This window comes from Lycium barbarum, chromosome 11 (assembly GCF_019175385.1).
Source record: "Lycium barbarum isolate Lr01 chromosome 11, ASM1917538v2, whole genome shotgun sequence".
In the NCBI taxonomy this organism is placed as follows: domain Eukaryota; kingdom Viridiplantae; phylum Streptophyta; class Magnoliopsida; order Solanales; family Solanaceae; genus Lycium; species Lycium barbarum.
Genome location: NC_083347.1, coordinates 19,962,083 through 19,974,634, shown reverse-complemented (window position 1 = coordinate 19,974,634; position 12,552 = coordinate 19,962,083). Strand labels below are relative to the sequence as shown.

The 12,552-nt window shown below is 36.0% G+C and overlaps 1 pseudogene; it reads right to left on the bottom strand.

Annotated features, from left to right (window-relative positions):
* Positions 1-3,508: 3,508 nt before the first annotated feature.
* LOC132619529 (ATP-dependent helicase rhp16-like) lies at positions 3,509-10,567 on the bottom strand (annotated as a pseudogene).
* Positions 10,568-12,552: the final 1,985 nt, after the last annotated feature.

The window sequence follows — 12,552 nt, the reverse complement described above, 5'->3', positions numbered from 1 at the left end:
TTTTGACCCTCCTTTATTCCAATTTATTTTCCTCGGGCTTCTAAATTTATTGACGAGCTAAACACTTTATTTTCACTATTATTAATTTTCACTATTTTACTATCAACGTCACTAACATTACTTTATCACAAATTTCAAAATGGTTCGTCGTCATTTTATTTTCGGATTTTTGTGCTCGTTAAATTAATTATACTTTATCAAGTCTTTTATCTTCTACATATTAATTTCACATAGTATACTAGTTATTAAACTAGAAGCCCACACATTAACTAATTCGGCCAACCCAACAGACCAGCCCATTACCATTTGTTACCCGCCATTTACCCGTCCAGCCCATTTATTCGAATTCAGTATCCGGCCCATTACCCATTTTTCACCCGACCCGGCCCATCTACCTTATTCACCTAAAACCTAAAGGAAATAAAACAGCAGCCGCACATGGTCATCTTCTCCTCTTTCCATTTTTAGACAAATTGCGATGCTTCGTTTCAACCATGGCAGATCCGTGCCCTTCATTTTCGTGCAATACGCACAACTCCTGTCGTCTTCTTCATCTCTCCTTTCACCATATTGGTTACAAAACACCCACCCTTTTCAACCATGGCAGATCAAAGCACCCCATTTTCGTGCAATCTGCTCACCCCTCTTCCTTTCCTCTCCATTCCTATTTTTAGCAAAGCCCTAATTGCCTTTCGCCATTCCAGGTCTGTTCGCCCACTTTCGTGCAAGCTTTGTTTTGTACCCTTATGTGATGACGATACCAGCACGAATCTCCACATTTTCAGCCATGTCTGAGCCGAATCACGTGACTACCTGCTCAAAAACACTTTCAACGTTCAATTTGAACGGTCCATTTTGATTCGATTCGGATCTTATACCAGAAAATCTCGACCCGTGACTTTTCTTTTTCTACAAATTTTGAATTCAAAAGTCTGAAAAACCCTAGCCTTTTACCTATAAATATGATCTTAAATCCATAGCCGAGAGGAGGTTCTTTTTTTAGCAACGGGAATTCTTTGAAAATACCAAAAAACAGTCTTGAGTTTTTTTTTTTTTTTTTTCAATCTGGTTTTGAACTTTAAAAATCAGAAAAACATTTTTTGTTGAAATACAAGAATTGTGACGAAAGTTTAAATTCTTGACGATTCATTAACTTTCGTCGCTGTTCGGCAAAAGCATTTCAATTACGATAGAAGCACTTTAATTTTGACTCGAGTGTCAAATCTGTCAATACGAGAGTAGATTCAAAGCTTTGACGTCCCACTTCACTACACCAACAAAAGGTCAGTGCTTTCTCTTTTATTTCGAATTCGAAGTTTCTAATGTGTTCATGTTCCATCATGCGTTTGAGGCTGTTGGATTCTCTTCGGATTTTTACGTGTTAAGTACCTTGAATTTTGAATGTTTGTTTTCTGGTTGTTGATGTTTAAATATAAAACATGAATTTGTATCTAGTAGCTTGACTTATACGATCGACATTATTCGGTTTATGATACCAATCCAGTGTTTTGACTAAAATACGATTAGGCTAAATGTTGATAGAGAAGACATTGATTAAAACACTTTTAAATTATATGATCAAACAATACCTTGTTTGTTAGTATAAGTGGTGTTGGAACAGACTCATGTCGTCAAACTGTGGAAGTAAGGAATGTGTGTTCCGAGGATTTCTGTTATCACCAAAATGCGACTTATGTGCTTAGGTAGTTTGAGTCCTGTCCCCTTATTCGAACATGAGTAATCATACACCTAATTTGAAATGGAGGATTGTTTTGGATTCAATCTGTTTAGCGTATGTCTGTTCAGAACTGTGTGTGCCCATTAAATTGAATATCCATGTTGTTTTGCTCTTTTAAGTTGAGGCCATAAGTTTTGTATTTGTTGAATGGGAAATTTGTGCCAACAATATATTGTTCCGTTTCTGCTGGAATAAGTAAAGGAATGGTTTTAACCCATTGTGTCTTTTCTTGCTTTCATCACCTGTCCATATACTCTGGTCTCTCTATGGTCGGTTGAGTCAAAATTAGCTTGTGAACATTTTGCTGCATTTCTAGGTTAAAATCTTGATTATATACACGGAATACATGAGATATACATGGCTGGTATACACTTAGGTGTATATGGGAAGGTATACTACGTATATTACTAAAGAGATTCATATTACAGGCCTTATAAATATTGTCTCGGGCTGGTTGCATTTTTCCCTCCTTTTACTGCTTTGATAATACAGCGGACACCCCCTCTTTTGCATATTAATCATTCCTGGACCTATACGTTCCAAAATGCATGCGCAGTTCAGATTTTAATCTGAACCTGGGACTGCTGCCACCTCCTTTATGTTTAAGCTTGTTTTTTTTTCTTTCTTTGCATTTACCATCGGGATTGGACCATGTTATGTCACAAGAATTAGCTAAAATAAATCAGTACCCATTCGGTCACGTTAAATTCATGCTATGTATGCCTTAGAACCATGATATCCTCGGGTAAATTTCCTTGTCACTAATCTTTATCTTTTTTTTTTACATGTACATTTCGGAGCGAAATGGGGTCTCCACAAAGACTCGTTATCCGAAAATCTCACTTTGAGATTCTGCAGCATTTGGACCTTGCATGCACATTCCCACTCTTACGACATTCATTTGGACATAAAACAACGAGAGTGATTAGCCAAAATGGCGAACCACTGAGGCTTTACTCTTCTACAAGAGCCCGAATATGGCTTTATTTTCATTCCCTTTTTTTATTCATTGGTATTGCTTATTTGTGGGTGTGATTGCTATTTTACTTGTGTTTGGTTATTAGTTGTTAACGGCTCTACTTTACTTGATTATGTAGGATCTTTCTTCAAATTAACGTTAGAATGCTTATTTCGATCACTTAGGTGTTTCCTTTAATCGAGAGTGTGGTTTGTCCTCAAAGCCTTAATTTTATTTCATATTTATTTCAAAACGCCATATTTTTGGAGGAAACGAAGTTAAATAATCATCGTCTTTGAGTCATTTGTGTACTCTTAAAAACAAAATTAGTTAAGGCCTCCCCTTTTGAGTTATTTTCAATTATGTCTAAAACGTTACATATCTCGCGCTCCTTCAGTTCATAACTAAACTCTTTTATACAAATTATTATTTTTTACAAGTCTTATTTTTAATAACATTACTACATTTTCCTTTAAAACTTTAGCAATATTTATAAGTTATTTCCCAAACATTTAGAACACTATATTTACACTTAGCCTAATTAACTCTAAGTCCGGTCAGTTAACCATTATTAATGGAACTTAGAGGATGCCTAATACCTTCCCTCTAAGTTAGTTGAACCCTTACCTAGAATTTTGGTTTCGTAGATTTAAAACGGAGTTAACTTTAGAAAATGACTTTAATAAACTTTAGGTGCCCAAATTCACCGTAAATAATTAGGTGGCGACTCTTAACTTTAAATAACTCCGGAATTACCCGGATGTTGTAAACTATTTTGACCCCGGTTAAAATAGGGTATAACAACAGTTGGGTTTTCGCCAATGCAAAAGCACATAAATAGAGATACAAGATCATGAGTTCACACCCCTAGGGTTAGAACATCATCTTAGTTCTAAATCTGGTCATTTAGATGGTATAACTGTGAGAATCAATTAGTGGCATGACACTCCTTGCTCTATTTGTGAAAAGGAAAGAAACACATAAGGAAAAGAAGAAAAGCAAACTGAGGAGAATATGATGATAGTGTAGAATGTAATTGCATACCAGAGCTTCTATTTTAGTGCTTGTCCGGAAAGGAGCGAGCTTAATTTTGTTCAATATACTTGTGGACTTAAACCCTTTGACAGTAGGTTTAGTAATAAAATGCCGCTTATCATTATCTGTGCTGGACTCAAGGGGTTTAACACATGAAGGGCATGACACTCTTTATGAACTTCCAGCTTTGTCTCGAAAACACGTCATGCAAAACACATGACCGCATGAAGTAACCTGCAGTGAGGTGCCATCATAAGAATTATAGAAGCATTTTTACGTGTTCATAGTATAATAAAAGGGGAAGGAGGTGCATAGAGGTACACAAACTCACTACTGGATTTTCCTCGTTACGGTGACATAAGCTACATGATAGCTTACCACAGCCAGCATCTGTTTTCCAACACCCATAATAGGTGTCAGAAAATTCCACAAGGAAAGGATGATTCAATGCCTGCAAATGACAGGAAGCAACAGAAAAAGATTTATGTGAAATTACACCAGAAAATTGAATAGGAAACAGAAGATAAAAATATAAAAGAAGCAGCAGAACAATAAATATATCTGCAGGTTTCACGCATGTCATTTATACAACATTGTCTTAGTACCTATTATATGCGTTTATTTAAAGAGGGATAGTTCTTCCTTAGAGGTCCAGCCTGAGCATATCTGCACAAAATACAACATGAAAATACAGTTAGAAATAAAAATATCCTCTTCGTACTTTTTGCAGGCGAGGTAATGACACAAATGATTGAGAATTTTATGGGAAGAAAAAGACTTGTAAGATCTTACATATTTAGTATACATAGAAACTAACCCAATATGTTCCAAAACTACTTAAGAACAAGTAATTGTCTGAAACACATTACATGCAAGTACTTCATGCATAAGACAAAAAAACAGGATATGCAACCCAAAAAGGAAAACAAAACTGAGCCAATCCCATGAAATAAATTCTATGGGAAAACGCTACTTTAGTGTGACCAGCAAATTTGCTGCGCAAGATACAAGCAAAGTGGAACTTGCAGGCAAAAAGAGCTCTATTTATGAAAACAAAATGTCAGAGAGAGCATACTTAGCCAACTTTGCGAGGGTTTCTTTTAACATGAATTGGTAGTAGTAATTTGTATCCTCGTCTAAAGAATCTTTTCTCACAGTAACCTGAATCCAAAATAAGTAATAAGCTACATCGGTAAGAAGATTATTATGAAATTGAAGCATAGGGCATTAGTGTAAGACAGACTTACAGTCTTCGGGGGAAGTGCAAGATCAGCAGCTCTCTCCTTTTTGGTACGTTTTAGCAATAGGCTCTTCAGGATTTTGTGCTTCAACAAAACCATCGCATCTCTACCAGCCGCATTGGATTGAACTGATTCTAAAGGTTTTGCAATATACTAGAAAGAGAAGATATTCCAACTTTACCATGCTAGCAATAAGATGAAGCCTCAAAAGTATGTATATTATCATTAACTTACTCTATTCCACCAGAGAAAGTGGCGTGCTCGTTTGGGGGGGCAATGTGGGCACCCTGCTGAGAAGTTGTAGTGCATTACATTTATCAAAGGACATTATATAGGAGATTTCAAACAGTTAGTGAACCATTTCAATAACATTGGTTGAGTAGCAAAGAATAAGTAAAATAGATTTTTAGCCATTGCATCTTTTCACCCTCAGGGATAGGAATCAAGACTTAAAGAAAGAAACTTTATGTCTACCTATAATCAAGTGCTCTGCAATCACAATCTTTGCAAAGGTAATAAGTGTAAGGCGTAACTTGTAAGAAACGGACCTGTGCAAAAGTAAAGAATGTAATTAACCTCACAACAATAAAAGGTTCTGGAAAACGTTAAACCTGCAGAAGTTAACTTACATATGAGTACAATTCTCCGATATGGTTCTGCAGGGGTATACCAATTAAGGCCCACTTGTAAGAAGATTCTAAAGCAAGAATTGCTCTTGCTGTGTTGCAGTGTGCATCTTTTATATATTGAGCCTATGCCACAAAAGTGCAATCAGGTAAAAACATTGCAGATAAAAATATTTTGTACACATGTAATTTAGGAATTTACTCTCAGAAGCTAGTTCATGTTTTACCACCAACACAGATACACGATGACTAGAACAGGCACAAACTACAAACCACATGCAAAATTGTTCAATAGCAACAGAGCGAACAGAACGTCCATGTCCACCATAAAGATAGAAAATGGTAAACTAGAATTGAAGATGAAATTTCCCAAGTTGAGCAGTTAAGCAAAACAATGAACTTTAGGACAGATAATTTTTCACATGATGACCAAAGCAAAGAACTCTAGGACAGAGATACATTTTGTGTTCTTACATTTTGCTAAGTCTTAATAGCTGAAACATCATGGAGAGGTATGTAGGTACTCTCACCTACATTATTCAGCAGTTAACTGTATAGGTTTCTTCTTAACCACCATAAGATTCTTCACACTCTAATAACAACCATAGCTGATAGCAGATTATTCAGCAGTTAACTGCATAGCTTTCTTCGTAACCCTCGTAGATCATTAAAAGTTCACCATACCAATCTCCACAATTACAACTATAATAACATGGAGACTTGAAAAACAGGTATTTATAAGAAAAAGATTGCATAATCTCAAAGAAACCAAGAATGTTCTCGAACCTTAGGTACTACAGAGACAGAATGCCAATTAAGGAAAACAACAACATAATACATGAATCTGTGAATGTATATGACTTGCCTCATCCAAGATGATGCGATCCCACTTCACAAAATGCAAAACTGACTTTCTCCTGGACACATCTTCACTCAATTTTTCTGTAGATTCCATTTTCTGGGCCAGCATTTCTATCTGAGGTTTTGAGTTCTTGCTGTGCTGATGATTTGATTGTCTGGGCCTATATTCCGCCTCAACAATAGAGTACGTAGTGACAACAAAATCATATTCTTCAATATTGTGGTTAAGCTTGTTGGAATCAAGATAAACGAGAATTTTATTGCTTTCTTCAATGGTGCATCGATTTATCTCATTTAGCCACTGCTGGACAGCAACCACCGGACATGTTACAAGGGTTCCCTTTACTAGTGGGAGTTTCTGGGAAGTACTTGGTGAAGAATAAAATATACTGGAATCTTTCTTTAATTCGCGTTTAGCCAGAACAAGCACTATTGCTTGAATAGTCTTGCCCATACCCATCTCATCGGCAAGAATACCGCCTTGACTTCAGATTCTTCTTGATTAAGTGCCCAAAACAACCACTCCTTCTGGTACCTGAACAATGACACAATCATATCAGATGAAGGCTCTACTGTTTCACAAATCGACAAGTTTTGAATATCCAAATCCAAATCATCTGAAATTTCACATAATATTTCCAAGAAAATCAAGAACCTTTGCAAGAATACTTCAAAAGAAAAAAAAACAGAAGAATGAAGAAAAGAATGACCCGGAATTGAAATTTTTCCAAGAACTCAGAGAGAAGTCTTTACACAAAAGAAAGAAGATTAAGGTGAGAGAGAGCTAAGTCAAATGGAAGGTGGTAAGGACTATTTATACCGACAATTGAAAAAGCAAGTCGTTTTTTAGCCTTTCTTGTTGTCTTTTGCTTTCTTTTTTTGGGTGTGACATTTCTTTTAAACAAATAAAAATATTTCTCTCCCTTGATCATTTATAATAACACTCTACTATATTATCTTAAAAATAATTGGAGGGGGGGAGTATAACTTCAATTTTCACTATAAATAGCAGTAACTCCAGGTCAATGTCGTACGGTATTAACTGCCATGAACTGTAATTAACTAAACCAATTTGATATGATGACATGTCAAAAAATCTAGCTAACCGCTCTAACTTTGAGTACTTGCTGACATGTCAAATGAGGTGGATAATTAATGTGCCCTATGCTTAGATCAAGGTTTCATATTCGGGAACACCCGATTAATACATCCGATTTGAAGTTAAATAAATGTGCATGACAGATTTTATGTTATAGAAATACTTTAGCACATACAAAACCAAAGGCAAAACTTGCATGAAAAATGGAAAAGATTGGAAAGAAATAAAGTCCCTTCGTTTCTTGTTGTCATCAAGCTCCAAGTTGTGCAACAAACATTGAACCGCGACCTCCCCAAAACTGCAGGTTAGGTGTTCGTTGAATTGGCTTAATGCGTATCCGAGCTTCTAAATTGATCATGAGTAATAACAGGGCATCAAATTAATCAGTGTGGGGTGTTTGGAGAGGGGTTAGTAGCGCGCTAGGTCAGCTTTAGATATATTAGCCTCTTCTGATTAGTTTTTGTTTCCTTTTTATTAGAAGTTGTATTTTGTTGTTTAGATAGTATTGAAGGAGAGTCTAGTATTGTATTTGCTTGCACTGTTTACCACAAAATATACAGATTCCAAAATCAATACTGTAATTAAGCAATCGTTTCTTTCGAATATCAGTTTCCAACTTCCAATCAACAACGGGTAAATCTATAGGACATACACGCACACATACTTCACAAGCAATGCATTTATCAAATTCAAAGTGTATTCGGCCTCGGAAACGTTCCGATGTGATCAATTTTTCGTAGGGCTATTGAATAGTTACAGGTAAACGATTTGCGTGGGACAGGGTAATCATGAAACCTTGGCCGATGTATCTGGCGGCCCGTATTGTTTGTTGACCATAATTTATGAATTTAGTTATCATAGGGAGCATATTTAGAATATCTATAAAAAAAAAATTATGCTTGTTTCTTTCTCTTTTTTGAGACAAGTCGTGAATCTAGAATATTGTGGTCTTTTACAGTAAAAGCAGTTGGGACGAAGTTGTCAATAATAGATTACCTAGAGAAATAGGTAAAAGAAATTTCCACCCAAGATTTAATAGTTGGTCCATTCTCAGCCTCGGTAAAGTCCATCTTGTTGCAATACGAATGAACAAAAACAAATAAGTTTTGGCTAATGTGATAAAGATACCAATTAGTGTTCCAAAGACTTTACCCCTTTTATTTATGCCAAATAGCTCAGGAACAAATATGTACGGAATAGAAAGATTCCAACCTCCCAAGTAAAGAACTGTTACAAATAATGAAGAAACTAGTAGATTCAGATATGAAGCAATGTAAAATAAACCAAATTTGATACCTGAATATTCGGTTTGATACCCTGCTACTAATTCTTCTTCTGCTTCTGGTAAATCAAAAGGTAATCTTTCACACTCGGCTAGAGAAGAAATTAGAAAAACGATAAACCCGATGGGTTGACGCCACAAATTCCACCCCCAAAAACCATATTTTGACTGCGCTTCCACTATATCAACTGTACTTGAACTGTTAGATAATCATAGTCGATGATAACATCACTGTGCCCATCGCTATTACAGAACCGTACGTGAGATTTTCACCTCATACGGCTCCTCAGAGGTCACAAATAAATCTAAGGGCCCTTTCCTATTCTTTATCTTTATATGTTTGTCAGATAGAATCAAAATCTATCCTAAGGTCCCAAATTAGACCAATGGAATTCTGTCTGCTATATTTAAAACTAATAAATAAATGCTTCTGAATTGATCTCATCTTTTAAGAATTTTAATTTTTCTTTGTTGATTAATAACCTTATCATTAAATAAAATGCGCTTTATAGCAATATCACATATACATTTCAACCTCGAATTTTCAATTATGAAAAAAAAAAATTAGAGAGTCCATTAGTTCACGAATCATGACAAAAATTTTATCTCTCTAAATAGAAATCAAAATTGAATTATAGGAAAGAAAGAATAAAAACAAAAAAAGAAAAAAGGAAGAAAAAAACAAGATTTTATGTTATAGAAATACTTCAGCACATACAAAACCAAAGGCAAAACTTGCATGAAAAATGGAAAAGATTGGAAAGAAATAAAGTCCATTCGTTTCTTGTTGTCATCAAGCTCCAAGTTGTGCAACAAACATTGAACCGCGACCTCCCCAAAACTGCAGGTTAGGTGTTCGTTGAATTGGCTTAATGCGTATCCGAGCTTCTAAATTGATCATGAGTAATAACAGGGCATCAAATTAATCAGTGTGGGGTGTTTGGAGAGGGGTTAGTAGTGCGCTAGGTCAGCTTTAGATATATTAGCCTCTTCTGATTAGTTTTTGTTTCCTTTTTATTAGAAGTTGTATTTTGTTGTTTAGATATTATTGAAGGAGAGTCTAGTATTGTATTTGCTTGCACTGTTATGGGCATAACGTCAATGTCGGGCATGTCGCTCGTAAGCTAAACTATCCTAGCAAATTAAGCTGAGCTGCACTAAATTGCATTCTATTGTCTTATTGCTAATTGCCCACCAAAGAAAATCATGTTAGTTTAGTTCTTGTAGATTTGTTCTCATTTATTTTGTGTGACTAGGTGCATAACATAGGGGTGGATGCCATTATATATTGCCACGATATGAGCTAGAGAACTTTTTGGTTTATAAGTGACTCAGCGAGGGCGAAGTCTGAGTACGTCTAAGCAAATTAAATGTTAATCTAAGATCAATTGAGTGCTAAAATGAATTCATGCAAGCTCAATTTACATGGCTGCTAACCCTACTAAGTTGAGTGGAACGCAGTTATGGAAGGAGTAGAGAGAGAAATATTTTCTATTGAAAAATCTTACAATGCTCATATCAGATATTTATCTTCTAGTCAAGTCGGTGCTCAGGCAGTTAGTTAGTAACTAACTGCTCTATGCAAAAGCACCCTATAGTCTAGTCTAATTACACTTTGCACCCCTATATCTCCAATACTCACCCTCAAGCTGGAGGGTGAAAGACATCAAACACTCCAAGCTTGGATAACAACATTGATGTTGTGCACCTCCAAGTGCTTTAGTCATCAGGTCTGCCAGTTGCAAAGTAGTTGGTATTTATTGTTGTGCAGTCAGTCCACTCTCGATCTTTTCTCTCATAAAATGGCAATCCAATTTAATATGTTTGGTCCTTTCAGGAAATATGAAATTTGCTGCTATCTGAAGAGTTGCTTTGCTGTCACAGTGAAATTTTTCTAGTCCTGCTAATTGCACATTCAGTTCTTGTAACAAACCAACCATCCATGTGATCTCAGTTGATGCTGCTGCCATACTCTTATACTCTGCCTCTGCAGAACTTCTACTGATAGTCTCTTGTTTCTTTGATTTCCAGGACAGTAATGAATCTCTTAGTTTTAACACACAACCAGTCATAGGTTTCTTGTATTGGGACATGAAGCCCAATCAGAGTCACAAAATGCTTCAAGTTGGTCAACCGGTCCCTTGTTTAGAAGGATTCCCATTCCCATTGAACCTTTAAGATACCTTACAAGTCTCATGGTAGCTTCGATGTGTGATTGATTTTGATGTTGCATAAACTACTCAACAGTTGTACTGCAAAACAAATGCAGGTCTTGTGATGGTCACATAAATCAACTTCCCAATTAACTTCTGGTAACTATCAACATTTTGTAGAATCTCATCTCCTTGTACTCCGACATGCTCATCATAATCCACAGTGGTGAGCTTCAAATTAGCTTCCAGTGGTGTAGCAACGGGTTTAGCACACCACTTAAGCCAGTACTAGATATTATTTCTAACATACATTTCCTCTAATTAAGCTGTATCCCTTTGTCTGACCTCATGACCTCAATTCCCAAAAAAAACTTTAAGGGTCCAAGGTCCTTCATCTTAAAGTTATTATGCAAAGTATTCTTAGCTTCCTCTACTAAAGTCACATTGCTACCAGTGATCAAGAGATCATCTACATAAACTAGAATATAATGACTACATGGTCTTGTCCTGATCTCTTTGTAAACAAAGGATGATCAATAGTGGCTTTGAATGTATCCTGCTTCAAACAATGCATCAGTGAGTTTAATGTTCCATTGTCTAGAATTCTATTTTAGGCCATACAAATGAGTAACCTGCAAACCCCTTTTGTATTCCAACACATCCTTGTTTTTCAATTGCACTAACATTATTCAACACATCTTTGCACGAAAGAACATGGTGAAAGGCACCTGAGTCTACTATTCACTCTCATTCAAGTACACTTGCCATGAAAACAAAAATACCTGTCATTTTGAATATAGTTGAGCTCTCTGCAATCTCCTTGTTATTCAACCTGTTCAGCACATCTTCATACTGGCTCTCTAAGAGATGATGTCCTTGTAAGTGAACTCATTCTTTCCATTTCTCCTTAAGCAGCTGCATTGTTGACATGTGGTCCCTTTCTTGCGCACGTGGTTGCTAATTTTGCTCTTGAAATCAGGAGGATATCAAACCAGTCTGTAAAATTTATTTTTCAAATGTCCCTTATATCCACAATGTTCACATACCACACCACCAGGTTTTCTAGGATATGTACTTGGAGAACTCTATCCAGTGTAAAAATTCTGACTCTTGCTAGAAGTTTGTCCAGGTTGATAGTTCTAATTCTGATTAGAACTTTGTCCAAGATAATAGTTCTGATTTTGACTAAACTTTCCCCAGGATAATAGTTCTGATTTTGACTAGACCTTTGTCCAGGATGAAAACTGTGATTCTGACTTCTACCTATTGTCTGATTAAGATTGGAACTTTGTCTATGATAAAGTTGTGACCTTTACCTTCTAGCACAATTAGAGGTTCCTTACTTGTTGCTCCTACTCCCATTGTTCTTTGACTTTGTTCAGCTCCTACTCCCATTGTTCCTTGACTTTCTTCCTGAACTACTACAACATAGGCTTGGTTTATAGTAGGCATTGGTGTTCTCAATAAGATATCACTCCTAACATGTCCAATGCTCTCATTATTTTCTATTGATCTGTAAAATAATGAATCTTACAATGCTCGTATAAGATATTTATCTT